Source organism: Platalea leucorodia (genome assembly GCF_965183815.1).
Source record: "Platalea leucorodia genome assembly, chromosome: 4".
Taxonomy (NCBI): domain Eukaryota; kingdom Metazoa; phylum Chordata; class Aves; order Pelecaniformes; family Threskiornithidae; genus Platalea; species Platalea leucorodia.
Window position 1 is genome coordinate 121,204,735 of NC_138826.1, and position 15,310 is coordinate 121,220,044.

Below are 15,310 nucleotides of genomic sequence, written 5' to 3' on the forward strand. Positions count from 1 at the left end.
GTGAAACTGAAAACAACAGAAGCTTCTTGTCTATCACTAACTTCCTTTTCTCGTAGCAAGGATGAAGAAACTGATAGCATTTTCTTCCCCAGTTTCTGCTGCTGCTCAACAAACTTGTTTACTCTTCATGTGGCTGCCTCTTATTCCTCCATCCCTTCCTATAACCACTTTATAAGCATAAAACCCCATGGATGTAGTGCTGCATGACACTTAGGATAATTTCCGATGTTCAGAGTGGATTTCAGTCTTTTTTTTTCCCTCTCTCAAATTTCATTTTAGTTTTTAATAAAGTGAATGACAGCTATTTTAAGTAGCTGATTACTCAGATTTTTTCAAAGCAACTCTACTTCATGCATGTAGACGTGACATTTATAAGCAGGCAGGTATCTAAATTTGCCTTGATGTTTTTCTGTGTGCTTACTCAAACTTATCATAGAGTCACCAAGAGTAGGTTTAGTGTCATAGGAGCTTCTTGGTGCCATTCAGACTTTTCATAGGATTTACTTAGAGGATCCTATTTGTACTTAAGGTATTACTGCAGTTAAAATGTTCATCTGCTCAAAAATGAATAGCTCAGAGACAGAGCTGCTGAAGAAAGCTGTTTAGCTATGGTGAACGGAGCTGTAGCAGGTAACTCTCAGTATTTTGTGTGAAAACACTTTTAATATGTTAAGATTATCATTAAAGTTGAATACAGAGAGGTCTCGCAGCTCCTCTGTAACTGGTACTGTGATCCCTAATGGTCCCTTTAGTGTATCATTATGGCAGGTGGAGGGACACCTTAAATCCACACCATATCGTATGGATCACAGCAGCCTGCCCAGGAGCCTGTAGTAACTAGTGTAGTATGCTTTTGCTGGCATAAAGCAAGAAATGCTTTTTCATCCTGCCAGAATTTTTACAGTATCTAAGATTTTATTTTCTTTTTGTGCATTGGCGTGAAACTGAGTTTAAAACATCAAAATAAATCCTGAGGTTTCCCCATGCAGAGGCTGTGCCCAAGTCGGCAGAGCGCTCGCTCGGCATCTGGGAGACTCAAGTTGAAGGGTGGACAGAGGCTGAAGGCCGGTTTTCCCACGCTTCTGGGTAAGGACTAATCCCTGGGTACCTCACGATGTCTCCTCCAGGAGACGGCAGGAAAAAAGAAAGTCGGGAAGTATATGTGTAGCTGGTCAGTAAAAGCTGGTACCATCAGTAACTGCTCCTCTGCTGCTTGTTTGCGAGCGCTTCCTTTTCTGTGTCACGCAAGGTCCAACAAGGTTTCAGCAGCCAGCTTAGCCGAGCGCGAAGGCAGCGTCGGCCGTTAGGTAATAGCTTGTGGTCACTGGGCAGGTCGAGGGGAGGTCCTCCTTCTTCCCCATGATGCTGGTAAAGTTTTACTCATGCCACCTTGAGTCAGTGCTGGCGTTTTTCTGAGCTGGCTTGGAGCTTTTTAGTCTTATTAACTGGCAGAATAACATCTACTACAAAAACAAACCCTTCTTTTCTTCCTGTTTTAATCGGTTAAATTGGCTGTGTAATTAAATGATGAGTTGGACTGTATGTATGTCAGAGTATTCAAAGATTGTGTACTGTGTATTGTCTGGAACAAATCTTTTTATTTTAGCCAGTAAAATACAAATATAGATGAAACTTCTGTAATTGGAGAACTTTTGTAACTTCTTTAGCCCTAGAGAAGAAATGAAACAGCTTCCTCCAAAATGAAGAGCCCCTTTCAAAAACTTCTTCCAGAGTATGCGTGAGCGTTGTTTTGGTGATGCTTTAAGCTGAGAATAGACTTCACATCATTAACGCTGAATTTTAAAACATAATTATTGTTTGCTCCATTAATTTTGACTAATGCTGAGAAAAAATGATTAATCGGGAGACTTAATGTAATTAGTGCAGTGTAGCATCTGACTACTTATATTAAAGTCTGTTAATGTGGGAAGCGTAACTCTTCTTATGAAATGTTCTGGCTTGTGTCAGAATCTAAAATATTAAACCATTGTACTGTTTAAATTGATACTGCAAATCTTAGTGCTGTGAAAACATTCATGGTCTGGTACTAATGGAGATGTACAATACAGGAAATCTGAAATTATGTCTAAAATTATGTCGAAATTCAGATAATTTTAAAAAAATGTCCTTTTGATTTATGTTGCTGGGAAAAATGATTTTTATATGTCATCCTGATGTATGGCATTGGGAAAATGAAGAGGGAATTTATTGCAGAGAACTGTTATGTTCAATCTTGCTGAAAGATCGTTTTGCTTGTATGTTTAGTAGCCTGTCATGGTTAAAAGAAGTATGAGTAGCGTCAATGTGCAGAAGGGATATTTCAGTCTTCAAAAGCCTCTGGGGACTGCAAACATAATATACTTTTAAACTACAAGGGATCAAAAAAAAATGGCATTTTCAGCTAGATTTGCTTATGAAGTCATAACAAATACCTGAAAAGGTGCTAGTGTGGAAAGGGTGACTTGACTTACATTAGGTTGAGGGTAAATTCCTGAAATAATCCTGCTTTTTGTCTGCCAATACTGCTTCTGTGGTCAAGTGCCTGATCTTACCATCTAATGCAGCAGCTGATTTGCAGCATATTTTATTAAGACATTAATTATAAAGGCTAGCACTAGTACTGGGAAAGGTCACGGATTTCAAGGGGAGTGTGGGAGTAGTACTCACGGGCTGTAGATGAAACAGATTACATGTTACAGCGGGATCGGTTCTAGCCACAGTAGGAGTTCCAGGAAATGTAATCTTTGGTGGAAGACTGTAAAATGATTTCCATGTAGTAGAAAACCTCCTGTGTTTTTCCATGAAGACTGTATCTTTTGTCGTTTCTTCGCTGCTGGGTTATAACGTGTTACAGAAACAAGGCTTCCTCTATCTTGTTGAACAGCGAGAATGCAAATCTGCTCTGCTCACCACTTGAACAGCTGTTTGTAGGGCTGACGTTACTTAAGTCAGCATAGTGTTTACATCTCCTTAAAGATGAAATGCATAGGTGAATGACCACTTCATAATGGTCGTAATGCTGCCCTTTCATAGCAGCGAGGAAAGAGAAAAATAGGAATGAAATAGTGAAAAGGCCAGATGCCAACTACACCCTTGGGAGGAAGGAGAACAAAGGATGACTTAAGCTTAGACATAAGACGTTAGCTAGTTGTTGCTCAAGTTAGACCAGTCTTTACATACTGGCAAGCCCCAAATTATACCCAGCCCAAGTCTTTACATTTAAGTCTGTTAAGAGCTGCCGTAAATGTTTTGGATTGTGTTGACAGAGTCCTGGGCAGGAGGGTGGGTTGTGTGTTGGGTCATTTTCTCTTTTTCTTTCAAGAAAGGAGCATTGTTCAAAACTGGGCTTACTCTTTTCAGTGTAGTTTGTCGCAAATTAGCAATTATGGTTCCTTCTGGCTTTGCAACTGATTATGTTAACCTTCAGCAAATTAATTATCTTCTGGCTCATGACTGCACACACAACGCTTTGTAAAATGGAATTACAGTAGAACCCTGCCAGTTCTTGTCGCTCCACTTTGTAACCCTTGTGGTAACACTCAGAAGGCTTAATAGTGAAGTGATGACATGAGCGTTCAAACTACAGCTTCCAGCTGGGTTAGCTGTAGGCATAGCTGATGGAGGTGATTTAATTTTAAGGTGTACTTATTTATGTGAAACACATACAAAAAATAATTGCAAATTAAGACTAAGTGGCCAAGTTGTGTGTTATTAGATTATGTTCTTTTGCTGTTTTATTGCTGGTTTATTCTGAGTTTTGTTCTTTCAGTGCTCTGTTAACTAATATGCATTAGCAAGGCTGCATTATTAAAAATAAAGTCATAGACATACTGCAGTAACTGATTAATATTAGTAGAGTTTCTGTAAGTCCTTTAGTCAATTGCTGTCTAAAAGCGAGATAGTAAGAGTAGTTGATTTAAATTCTTTGCAATATATATTAGACTCCTAAATTCTAATTTCATGTTTTGACACAGGCTTCCTCTGTGGAGTATTGCTTAGCAGGGCTGCCTTGGTTTCCTTGCACTTGCTTTGAGCCCCTTGGGGATAGTTTTAAAATTGCTTTGAGATAGCTTTTAGTAGCAGTTAATTCTACTAATTTCCAAGGTGACCATTTTCCATTGGTGACTGTGCAGCGTCTCACAGGGGATGCTGCAGAACCGCAAGTATTCTGCTGTAGTGAAACTTGATTTTTCATTAAGATGAGAGTTCAGTCGTGTTCCTTCAGGCAAGTTAAATCCTTGCTTTCGTATCTTCCACCCATTACTCCTCATGCAGTAAACCTACAACAGGTTCTACTCTGAAGAAATGCTGATTATTAAGAGGGGGAAGGGTGCCTGTGTTTTGCTGTTGTAGTCAGGGGTTTTTGGGTGCAGAGCATAGTGGAATATATTGATTTTACAAATAGTTTTGCTCCACCTTTAGCTTTTTTTTTTTTTTTTTTTTTTTGCATCTGAGTAGAGAAAAATTTCAATTAAGCCAAAATCTTCCCTTTTCTCTATGTAAGTCTTTACTTGAAAAGATCCACAAAAATAGACATACTAAACTTGAAAACCAATTAAAGATATAAGAAAAATATCAGTGTAATATAGCTTTTAACTTATTTCTGCCTGAGGATAGTATGTGATAGAAGAGTACCAGCGATGTTAAAAAGCAAGTTATTTTCAGGTGGTGAAGGCATCTATTGAGAGAGTTAGCCTGTGTGTGAGTTCTTTTTGTCTTCCCCACAAACATCCTCTCAGGTAAGGAAACAGAAAGTAGTTGGTTTTACAAAACCAGTTCAGTAGCTCTATCATGAGAAAAATGGAAGACAATTTTTGTATAGCAAGAAGGATACTACTGTGTGCGTATGAATGTCAGCAGTAAGAAAATGCAGCTTTTGAGGGAAACGTGCCTAGCAGTGGATATCGCACTAGCTCAGTCTAAACTCACACTGAATCCATAGACTAAACTATTGACGCCTGGGTTTGGGTAGGATCCATGAGTAGTAATCACTGGTAAAGACAAAGGAGCTGCTGCTCACTTCCAGGCTCAGTGCTCTGCCAGGCGATAGTGGGAGGAAGGTTAAAACAATTGAAGGAACTTTTTTTTTGTAGTCCCTGGGGAAAAAAAGAATAGTCCAGCACACTTGATCAGATCTCCTGTTTCTGGTATTTTAACACTTTTCAAGGTGCAAGGAAACCACAGGATGGTTGAGGTTGGAAGGGGCCTCTGGAGGTCATCTGGTCCACCCCCCTGCTCAAGCGCGGCCACACAGAGCCAGTTGCCCTGGACCATGTCCAGACAGCTTTTGAGTTATCTCCAAGGACGGAGACTCCACAACCTCCCTGGGCAGCCTGTGCCAGTGCTCGGTCACCCTCACGGTGACAAAGTGGTTCCTGATGTTCAGAGGGACCCTCCTGTGTTTCAGTTTGTGCCCATTGCCTCTGGTCCTGTCACTGGGCACCACTTGAAAGAGCCTGGCTCTGTCCTCTTTGTACCCTCCCTTCAGGTACTCATGTCACTTCATAAGATCCCCCTGAGCCTTCTCCAGGCTGAACAGTCCCACTGGTCATCTTTCTGTTGGCTTCACAAAGAGCTGGAAGCCCACACAAGTCTTCCAAGTCTGGCAGCATGTGTGCTCTGACTTGCTGAGGTTAAGAAATGGAATTGGCTGGCTCCTGGTTGTAAGCATCACAGAGCAGCTGACATTTTGCTTGAGAGAGCATGTGTAAGGACTAAAATCTATGCAGGAGAATGGCTTGATGTGCGAGTCCTTGAATATTTGACACGGAGATTTGTTTTTCAGGTTTTTGAGGATGCTAACTGTATACCAGCTTTCAAAAAGCAGATGAATTCTAACAATATTAAATCTTGAATGTTTATACTTCCATCAGTGAAAACATTCTTGCTAACTCCTGACATCCTAGGTATTTCAGGTCCCCAAGATATCCTGAACAATAAAGGAGTTTTAAATAGAAAATATGTAAAATCTTCATCTTGTCAGGAGGGAATGCGAAACAGTTACAGAAATCTAAACTGTATTTTTAGAGTTACTTTGCTTCATGATTTCTTAGGTAATAAGCCAGAAAGAGGGTACTTCAAGCCCCATTTCTAGTAAGTCCTTTAAATAAGATGCTTTTCATGCAGCACTTGGTAAATGCCAGTAAAAATTCTTACCCAAGAGCGTAACAGTGATGTGTTAGAGGAGCCGCGTCCTCTGAGACTGTTTGTTCAAATCCTCTTGTTTATTATTAGCTGGAACGCAGGGCTGTGGGCCGCGGTGGAGAACGCTAGCATGGTGCTTGCATGACACTTCTTATTAACAAACGATATCTTTGTTTGAATATCTGCAGCTCGCGTAACTGTAGAGGGGCCATGCCTTGAGAAAGAAGGAGCACGTGTCAAGTGGCTCAGTTATGTGGAGCAAATGCTGCAAGTGGAGGAGGAGAACTGTCCCCCCTTCATTTTTGATAAACTGATTTAGAATATGGTCTAGAAATAAACATATTTACTTCATGAAGACTAAAACAGAGCTTTACAAGGACTGGACAGAAAATTGCAGTCTAAAGACTGGTAAAATGTCGTTTTATTTTATCTACTGGTCTGTAATTGTTTATATTGTGTGCTGTTTTACTTCTCTCTCATTTTGGATTAGTGATAACTCTGAATTTTAAATACTTAATTATCTACCTTAATAGTATTATGTTTAGTGGTGGAAGAAATGTAGCTCAGTTAACTTCTGGAAATACTGTTCTTTCTGAGGAAGTGTTGCTATGTAAAAGGGATTGCTTTTCTAACTATTTCACTTTTATGTTAAAAGGTCTCTCTGCATGAAGAGAAAAATAAAATATAGTAAATGATGCTTAATCTTTTCTGTTCAGAGCAGCTTTAATGTCTATGTGCAGGTATTTACCAAGATTTTTCCTTTTGAACATTGTCTACCCACAACAAAATACTATTAAGTGTACGTCATGGCTTTTATTTCATTGTTTGTGGGAATGGACTGGAAGGAAAATAAACAGCCTGGGTATTAAAGGGACTTTCTGATATGACCAGAGACTTACAAAATGTTTTGTTTATTACTCTGATATGTGCTTTGAATGTGTAGATGCGTAGCAGCTGGTGGTGGTGCCTGCAGACAGGAATTTGTGCCAGTGCAGCTCTTTGTGCAGTGGAATGTGTAATGTGCAAACAAGCAAGAATTTGAGTGAAGTCATGGAAAACAAATTAGCATGTTCCAAGTCTTTTGGGGTTTTTAAACTGCTCTGCAGTTGAGGAGGCAGTGATGATGGGTCAAAGAACAAAAAAGGGAGAGATCTGCTTTTCAGAATTTGGGATAAGGTTACACAGGATGCTATTACTATACTGACCACATCGGAAAGAGGTATTACTTAAATTTGTCATAGGATCACAGAATGCTTTGGGATGGAAGGGACCTTTCAAGGCCATCCAGTCCATCCCCCTGCCATGGGCAGGGACATCTACAACCAGATCAGGGTGCTCACAGCCCCATCCAACCCAGCCTTGAATGTTTCCAAGCATGGGGCATCTACCACCTCTCTGGGCAACCTGTTCTAGCGTTTCCAGTGTTTATGGCACATCTGTAAGAAGCAATTTATTATGCTGCTGATAATGCATAAGCACTATAAGGTACCTCATACCTACACACTCCGTCGATATGCGCAGGCATTTTTAGGCTGGTTTCAGGGAGAAGTCTCACTAGTGAGTTTGAGTCACCCCAAAAATCATTCCCATAAGTTGTATGACTACTTTTGCATGGGCTAGAGAAGCATCCTCAGTGGATTGCAGATGAAAATCACTTTTTAAAATGCTGTGCCTTACCTTTTTGCAGTTCTGTAGCTGAACAGGATTAGAAGCCATGCAGGGTTAGGCAAGCAAGTTCAAACTACAGATACTTTGTAAAACTCGAATAGCAGCAGCTTTTCTTCTTGTGGGAAAGACCAGCATTTTACTATCCTCTGGCAGTTCCTCACTCGGCAGCAGCTTGGTTCTGTCGGTCCGTGTGATGAAAACCAGGTGTAACTGTGGGCTGTTGGTGTTACAGTCACCCCTGACCAGGAGCAGCCGAGCTGCTGCCGGGCTGTCGCAGGCTGTTCAGCGGCTCCTTGGCCGCTGGGAGCACAAGGGATAGTACTGCCTGTTCCCGCTCGTTTGTTTTGAAGAGCTGACTGGGGGGGCTGCAAGAAGAACCCTCAATGTTTAGCTTGGCAATTTAAATCAATACAAAAATACATTATTACTAATTTTATTTCTTCCTTTTTTGCCTTCCCCTCTCTTCCCCCTTATAAAACTGTATTTTAGGTGAGTGATAGGGGGACCTTGGTTCTCTGGTGTCTGTAGGTGCCTACATTTCCAGCTACTGTTTCTCCCTGTGAAACAGAAGGCGCGAAGGCAAGAGTAAGGCAGGATTATTTCTTTTTGAGTTGGATGGGATCTGTCAAACTGTAGCTCTGTATCAGTACCTGGTTTCTTGCAAAAACTTCTCTCCATGAGAAAATTTTGCTAATAGTAAGAATTTCATTTTTACATCTATTTGTAGGGCACATCCTTATTGTCTCTTTAATAGTGTTTATTTTTACTTGGATCTGTTGTTTTGCCATTAAATATGTCACTTATGGCAGTTGGTCCATTCCAGTTAGTCTTACATTCATTATAGAGCAGAACATTATGTATTTTTTTCTTTGCATTATGTCTATTAATATTATTAGGTCCTTCTTGCTTAAATTTACTGCACTTGCCTCTCTTCCTTACGATTGGACGAATCTGGAATTCTGGAAAAGTAAACTGTTTTCCCCCATATTCCTCGCAAGCTGCAAGATACTTAGAATTGCAGCTGCTTAGTAGGAACTGGGAGTTTGCAGTTAGTTTTTAAGTTTGTGTAAGAAGCCTGTTTGTTGTCAGTTTTAGGAATTTCTTTTAATTTAGCATGATGTTTTTCAATTTTTATATCAATTGACTGAACTGGACAGGGGTTTTGAAATTTTAAAAAAGCTCCAGCTTTTAAAATGTGGGGGTTTATTTTAAATGCGATTATGATCACATAAAAGATATGACCCCTATAAAAGAAAAGGAAGTAAGCGGAGCAAGAGGCCCTCTTGGCTCAACCACGAGCTCCTGGGTCTGCTTAAAACCAAGAGGGATGCATACCAGAGATGGAGAAGTGGAAGATTGTCCACTGAGAACTACAAGGGCATTGCCAGAGTGTGCAGAAATGCAGTTAGAAAGGCAAAAGCTCAATTTGAATTGGAACTAGACAGAGATGTCAAAAATAACAAGAAAGAGTTCTTCCGGTATGTAAGTTGCAAGCAGAAACAGAAGGAACACATAGGCTGTTAAACAGGCGATGTGAATCAGTCACCAGCAACGCTGAAAAGGCAGAGGTTCTCAACACCTTCTTCACCTCTGTCTTTACCAACACTCTTGGATCCCAGGCGTTGGGAACAAAAATCCAGGAGGATCCAAACATAGACCCACCATCAGCGATGAAGGAGTTCGTATGTGAATTATTACAGGAGCTTGACCCCTACAAATCGATGGGCCCTGACGCCATCTACCCGAGGGTGTTGAGAGAGCTGGCTGATGGCATTGTGGGGCCACTCTCTATCATCTTCAAGAAGTCGTGGAGATCGGGGGATGTCCTAGAGGACTGGAGGAAGGCAAATGTTACCCCTATCTATACAAGAAGGGCTCAAGGGAGGATCCAGGTAATTATAGGCCCATCAGTCTTACTTCAGTCCCCGGGAAAGTCATGGAACGGATCCTCCTGGGGGCCATCACGAGTCAAATGAAGCATGAGTCAAATGAAGATTGGGAAAAGCCAACACGGCTTCACAAAAGGCAGATTGTGCCTGACAAATCTGGTGGCCTTCTATGATAAAGTGACCTGCTCAGTTGACATGGGGCGAGTGGTCAACATTGTCTACTTGGACTTCTCCAAGGCCTTCGATACGGTTCCCCACAGCCTCCTTCGGGAGAAACTGATGCGTTATGGCCTGGAAAAGTGGTCTGTGCAGTGGGTGAGGAATTGGCTGACGGGCCGCACCCAAAGGGTGGTGGTAAATGGCTCTTTTTCAGACTGGCAACCCGTCACAAGCGGGGTCCTCCAGGGATCAATATTGGGCCCAACGCTATTCAATATCTTCATAAGTGATATGCATAATGGGATCAAGTGTAGCCTGATGAAGTTCACAGATGACACCAAATTGAGTGGGGAAGTACACACTCTGCAGGGTGGCTCTCCCTTCCAGGAAGATCTGGATAGGCTGGAAGAGTGGGCTAACAAGAACCTTATGAAGTTTAACAAAGACAAGTGTCAGGTCTTGCACCTGGGAAAACAATCCAGGAGTGCAGCTCAGACTGGGATCCACCTGGCTGGAGAGCAGCTCCATGGAAAGGGACCTGGGGTCCTGGTGGACAGGAAGCTCAACATGAGCGAACAGTGCGCTGCTGCGGCCAAGGCGGCCAGTAGGATGCAGGGTTGCATCAAAAAGGGCATCACCAGCAGAGATAAAGAAGCCATTATCCCTCTCTACTCGGCGCTTGTCAGGCCACACCTACAATACTGTGTACAGTTCTGGTCCCCGTTATACAAAGTAGATGCGGACAGGCTGGAGGGGGTCCAGAGAAGGGCCACCAAGATGATGAAGGGCCTGGGAAGCCTGCCGTATGACGATAGGCTGAGAGAGCTGGGCTTGTTCAGCCTTGAGAAAAGGAGGCTTAGAGGGGATCTCATCACCATGTACCAGTACTTAAAGGAGAGCTACAAAGAAGACGGAGACCCCCTTTTTCCAAGGAGTCACATGGTGAGGACAAGGCGTAATGGGTACAAGTTACTCCCAGGGAGATTCTGGTTGGACATGAGAGGTAAATTTTTCACAATGAGAACAGTCAATTATCCAATTCCAATTATCATTGGAATAATCTCCCCAGGGAAGTGGTTGACTCCGCTACGCTGAACATCTTTAAGACTCAGCTGGACGTGGTGCTGGGCCATCTCGCCTAGGCTGTGCTGGAAAGGTTGGACCAGATGATCCTCGAGGTCCCTTCCAGCCTGGTATTCTGTGATTCTATGATGCACACAGAAGCTGCCTAATAATGGATAGCAGGATAACACCCAGAATTCATCTGTAAATTTGTTGCTACTGAGTAATGCTGGCATCTCCAGATCACTTATTTCCTCTCTCAGAAAATAAGTACTGGAGACTAATAAGGATTGTGTCCTTGTGTAGGACTAGTTTAATTTTTTGCCTGTGCCACTTACATTTCTTACCTACCATCACCTCTTTCTGTTCCTGAAAAAATTGTCTTTTTCAATTCTTTGATAATTGGTGAGGTAAGGAGAGATTCTTATTAGAGTGATGAAGGGAGAAAGCTTGCGTTGATGCTAGGCAGTGCTTTCCTCTTGCTTTGTAGGGCTGATGGCAGTCCACAGGTGTCTAATTTGTCAGGCCTGAGTCTTTAGCAGTTTAAAATCAGTGAGCTGCAAAATGAGACCAGTTCTAGTCCCATCCTTAAGTATCCTTTTGAAAGTTTAAATCCAGCAGTTTACTAGTCATCTCAGCATCACAGACAAGTAAGATAATCTGATTTCCAAGTGTAGCGGAAAAGCAGTTACCTAGCTGTTACAGCAGTCTTTTTTCACATCATTGCAGATTGGGATTTTCTGTTCCTTTTGCTGGCTGTAATGATGCTTCAGTTCCTTTGCATGCTGATTTTCAAAACTTACAAATTTAATATTTGTAAATACAGAAGACAGGTCAGTGTGACCAAGTGATGAGGGGAAAAAACTCTCTAATAAGGAGTGTTATGTGTATCAGGCCAGCTGTTCAGAAAATTTTGTTCCTGGCCTTTCTTTTTCTGATTTACCTTTTTCAAAAGCAAGATGTGTGACATTGCTGCTTGGCTGGGTTTTAAGCATGCTCATTGTACCTTGTAAGCCTGACCAGTTTTTTGGGGGACTTAAAGGCGCTGTTTAGCATGCCGTCATTGGCAGATTTTATCACCATTGATCATACTTTTTTTTTTTGGTCATTGATAATATATTTCCTCAGTTTTCAGTCAAAATCGGTTCTCTGTGCTAGTTAATTGCCTATATATTAATGTCAGCCTCGTCTGAGATTGCATTCTTTCCTGTGTAATGTGGTGGTGATCATCTGTAATGCTAACTTTTAATTAGAAAATTTAATCACACTTGTTTCACATCTTTAACTGCTTTCAGTGAGATAAGACTTACTGAATAACACTGGTAAGACTTTAGAATACCACTTATTTGTCTTTAATTTCGTAGCAATGTAATAATGTATTTTTGTGCCTAGGAAGATACTTCATGAAGACTTTTTTCTGGCTCCCATATTTAGCTTTTACTTTATCAGGAATCATTGTGTAATTTCTAACTTTGAGATATTTAAATAATTCCTCTTATAAGAAAGATCATATTTTATGCTTATCTCCCAAAATATAACCTTTTGTCCCGGCTCAAGCTGTTTTCTGAGTTTTCGGTATGGATGGATGAACGTAACATTAAACTATCTCAGTGCAGCTAGAAGATTAAGATAATTCTGGCAGAAAGGGAAGAGGATTACTTTAAAGGCAATATGATAATTTCCACACTAAATGTAATTTAATTGGCATGAGGCACAGAACATGCCACACTTTGATTCATATGTTACTTACGCAGAGGAAAGGAAGGTAAGCCACGGCCACGTTTTCGGCATAAATCAGGACTCTGTTTACGGTGCACATACAGTTTTGCGTTCTTTTAAACAAAGGTTTAAACTTTGTTTCAACTTCTGCCACTTATTCCATCTGTGTTGTTGAAGAGCCGTGCATGTCCTTTTGAGTGTATTTTTTTATATACAAGTAGTAATCTATTTTTTAATTCTGTTAATAAAAAATGTATTGACTACTTACTTACTACTTGAATGTATTGACTACTATGTATTGCAATATTGATTACTTACTATTCAGCCACACTCTTTCTCAAATAAAATCTAATCTCTCATTTACTGGGAAAATAGTGATAGGAATTTTTCCCCATTTCTTCAAGCCCGGCAGCAATCATACATTAAACAAGCAAGCTTTTCCCCTAAATCTGTCCATTGGAGAAGTGAAGGTTAGGATTGCTCAGTACGTCAGAGAATTCTCTGAAGGAATGTCAGCTTTCTAAGCGAGCATAAAGTGTACTTTTTAAAAACCTGTAACTGGCCTTCTATAAAGTCTTACTGTGAGCACAGATCTCTTTGTGTCTTACAAAAGAAAATGCAATTTAATTTTGATTATGGTTCCTTTAGCTTCTCACTTTGAAAGTAATGCTAAGCTTCATGTACTGCTTTATGTCAGTGTAGATTTGGTAGCTTTCATGGACATTGTCAGTTTAGTAGGCATAGTATGTCAACTAGTAAAGGATAAAAACCAGATTGTTATAATTGTGTTGGGGAATATATAGTGCTTGAATGCACTCAGAGTCGCATAGAGCTCTGTCTGTGCCTTTCTGTGGTGACAGCACTGGGGAGGCGTTCTAGGAGGGCGCTGTGGTTGGTGTGTAAGAGTTGTGTCTTGGTCGGTGTTCACATAGGTAGCTGGGGTAGCATATCCTGCAATCGCTGTAAAACTGCGTCGGAGAAGAACAAACCTGAAACCGAACTGCTTTGTGCCTCGCACTCCTCTCTAAGCTTGGGAATAAGGGTGGATCCAGCACCTGAAGGAGCAGGGGAACAGTGTGCTGCTTGGGCAGCACCAAAGGCTGAGCAATATGAAATGACGCTCCTTGCTTCTCGCCTTACAGGGAGGAAATTATTTATCAGTGTTGTGGTGAACAGATGCATAGCTTCCAAATATAGCAGATGTAATTCTTAATTATTATTTTTTTCTCCCTCAAATAATTTTGTAAATACATGTGTGCTGGTTCTGGTGCTCGCTGGAAAAAATGACAAAGCTTGATGTCCTCGCTAATAAATGGGAATAATATGATTGGCAAATGATGGTGACAAGCAGAAGAGGGCCAGAATGAGAACAACGAAGTGTAACTTCTGGAGATCATAAGTAAAAGCTTTAAAGAAGCAGTCAGACTTTCCATCAGGGGAAGTCTGGGACAAGCATCGCTGTTGCCTGAGCGCTGGTGCTTGTGTCCGTGATGGGGCGTGCTGAGGTTCTCTCTGCATTCCCCTGAAGAAACTTCAAGTGAAAACATGCAGAGACCCTGCTACATCTCAAACGGATGGCTTAGAAGGCCACCTTGGCATAACTTCTTCTCTAAATGTCTGAGAAATATGCAGGTAAATTTTATTAAAGAAATACTGGGTTTGAACAAATAAATGTGTTAATAATGTCATATGGTGGAAGACTGTAATATCTGATCTGTTTTTCTATTTCGTGGCCCAGATGGTTGACATGTACAATTGCTGAAGTTCATTATGTTGCCATGAACTAAATAGTGAAGAAAAAACACTTGCCTGCAGTTATTTTTATAACAGTGTGCACTTGAAAACTATTTCAAACCTTTTTTAAAGCTTTGCTTTATCTAGAGTTCATTGCCTTTTAATAATTGAAAGAAATCAACTCTTGAATCTTTCACAAACTTATCATTGATTAAAGCTGATTTGCCTCGTTGGTTTGAAATCATAATGGCGTTTGGGATATTGAAGTGCATTATGTTGTTGAATAGTCAAAGCAGCATCTTTCTTACTGTTCCTTTCATGGTGCCCTCTTTACATTCCTGTCCGTGTTCTAGCAATGGTTTCTGTTGCGGGAACAATGCCAAGGAACCTAATTCGGTTACACACAGAGTCTGCTTCACCTTCTCTCAATCAAACCAGGTTTATGTAAACATTAACTCCACCACTGTAGTAAACTCTGCTGTATCTGCAGCATAGTGACGTCCAGTGCTTACCCATGCATCTGTTTTTTCTTGCTTGTCAACCTTCCTGTTGTCATATCCTTATGCTTCTTCCAGCTCTGGGTTGCCAAAGTTGCAGTTCTGATACTATAACGATATCCTTCCCTGTTTTCAACGATATCCTTACCTGTTTTCTGAGAAATAAGTCTTAGGCAATTTCTCAGATGAAGTCATGCAGTAGTTCTTCAGCATTCATCAGTATTCTAATCCTTCTCTACAAATCCTGTAAATAGTTCACGCTTTTGTTTTAAACCAGTAGTGTATGTTCCGGCTGTCTTTGGCTATGTGAATGTTTGTGGAATTGGCAACTCGCAGCTTTTACTACTTTGTTCAGTCTTTCAGTTAGTGGGTTGTGGGGTATTATTTTTTTTAACTTTATTTTGTGCCTGCTTTGGTGGAAAATCAGGAACATTCTAA

The 15,310-nt window shown here is 40.9% G+C and overlaps 1 protein-coding gene across 1 annotated transcript in view; it reads left to right on the forward strand.

Moving 5' to 3' along the window:
• The window catches only part of USP6NL (USP6 N-terminal like), a 130,026-nt gene that overhangs the window by 44,262 nt on the left and 70,454 nt on the right, over positions 1–15,310 (forward strand). The gene's annotated exons all lie outside the window — the stretch shown is intronic.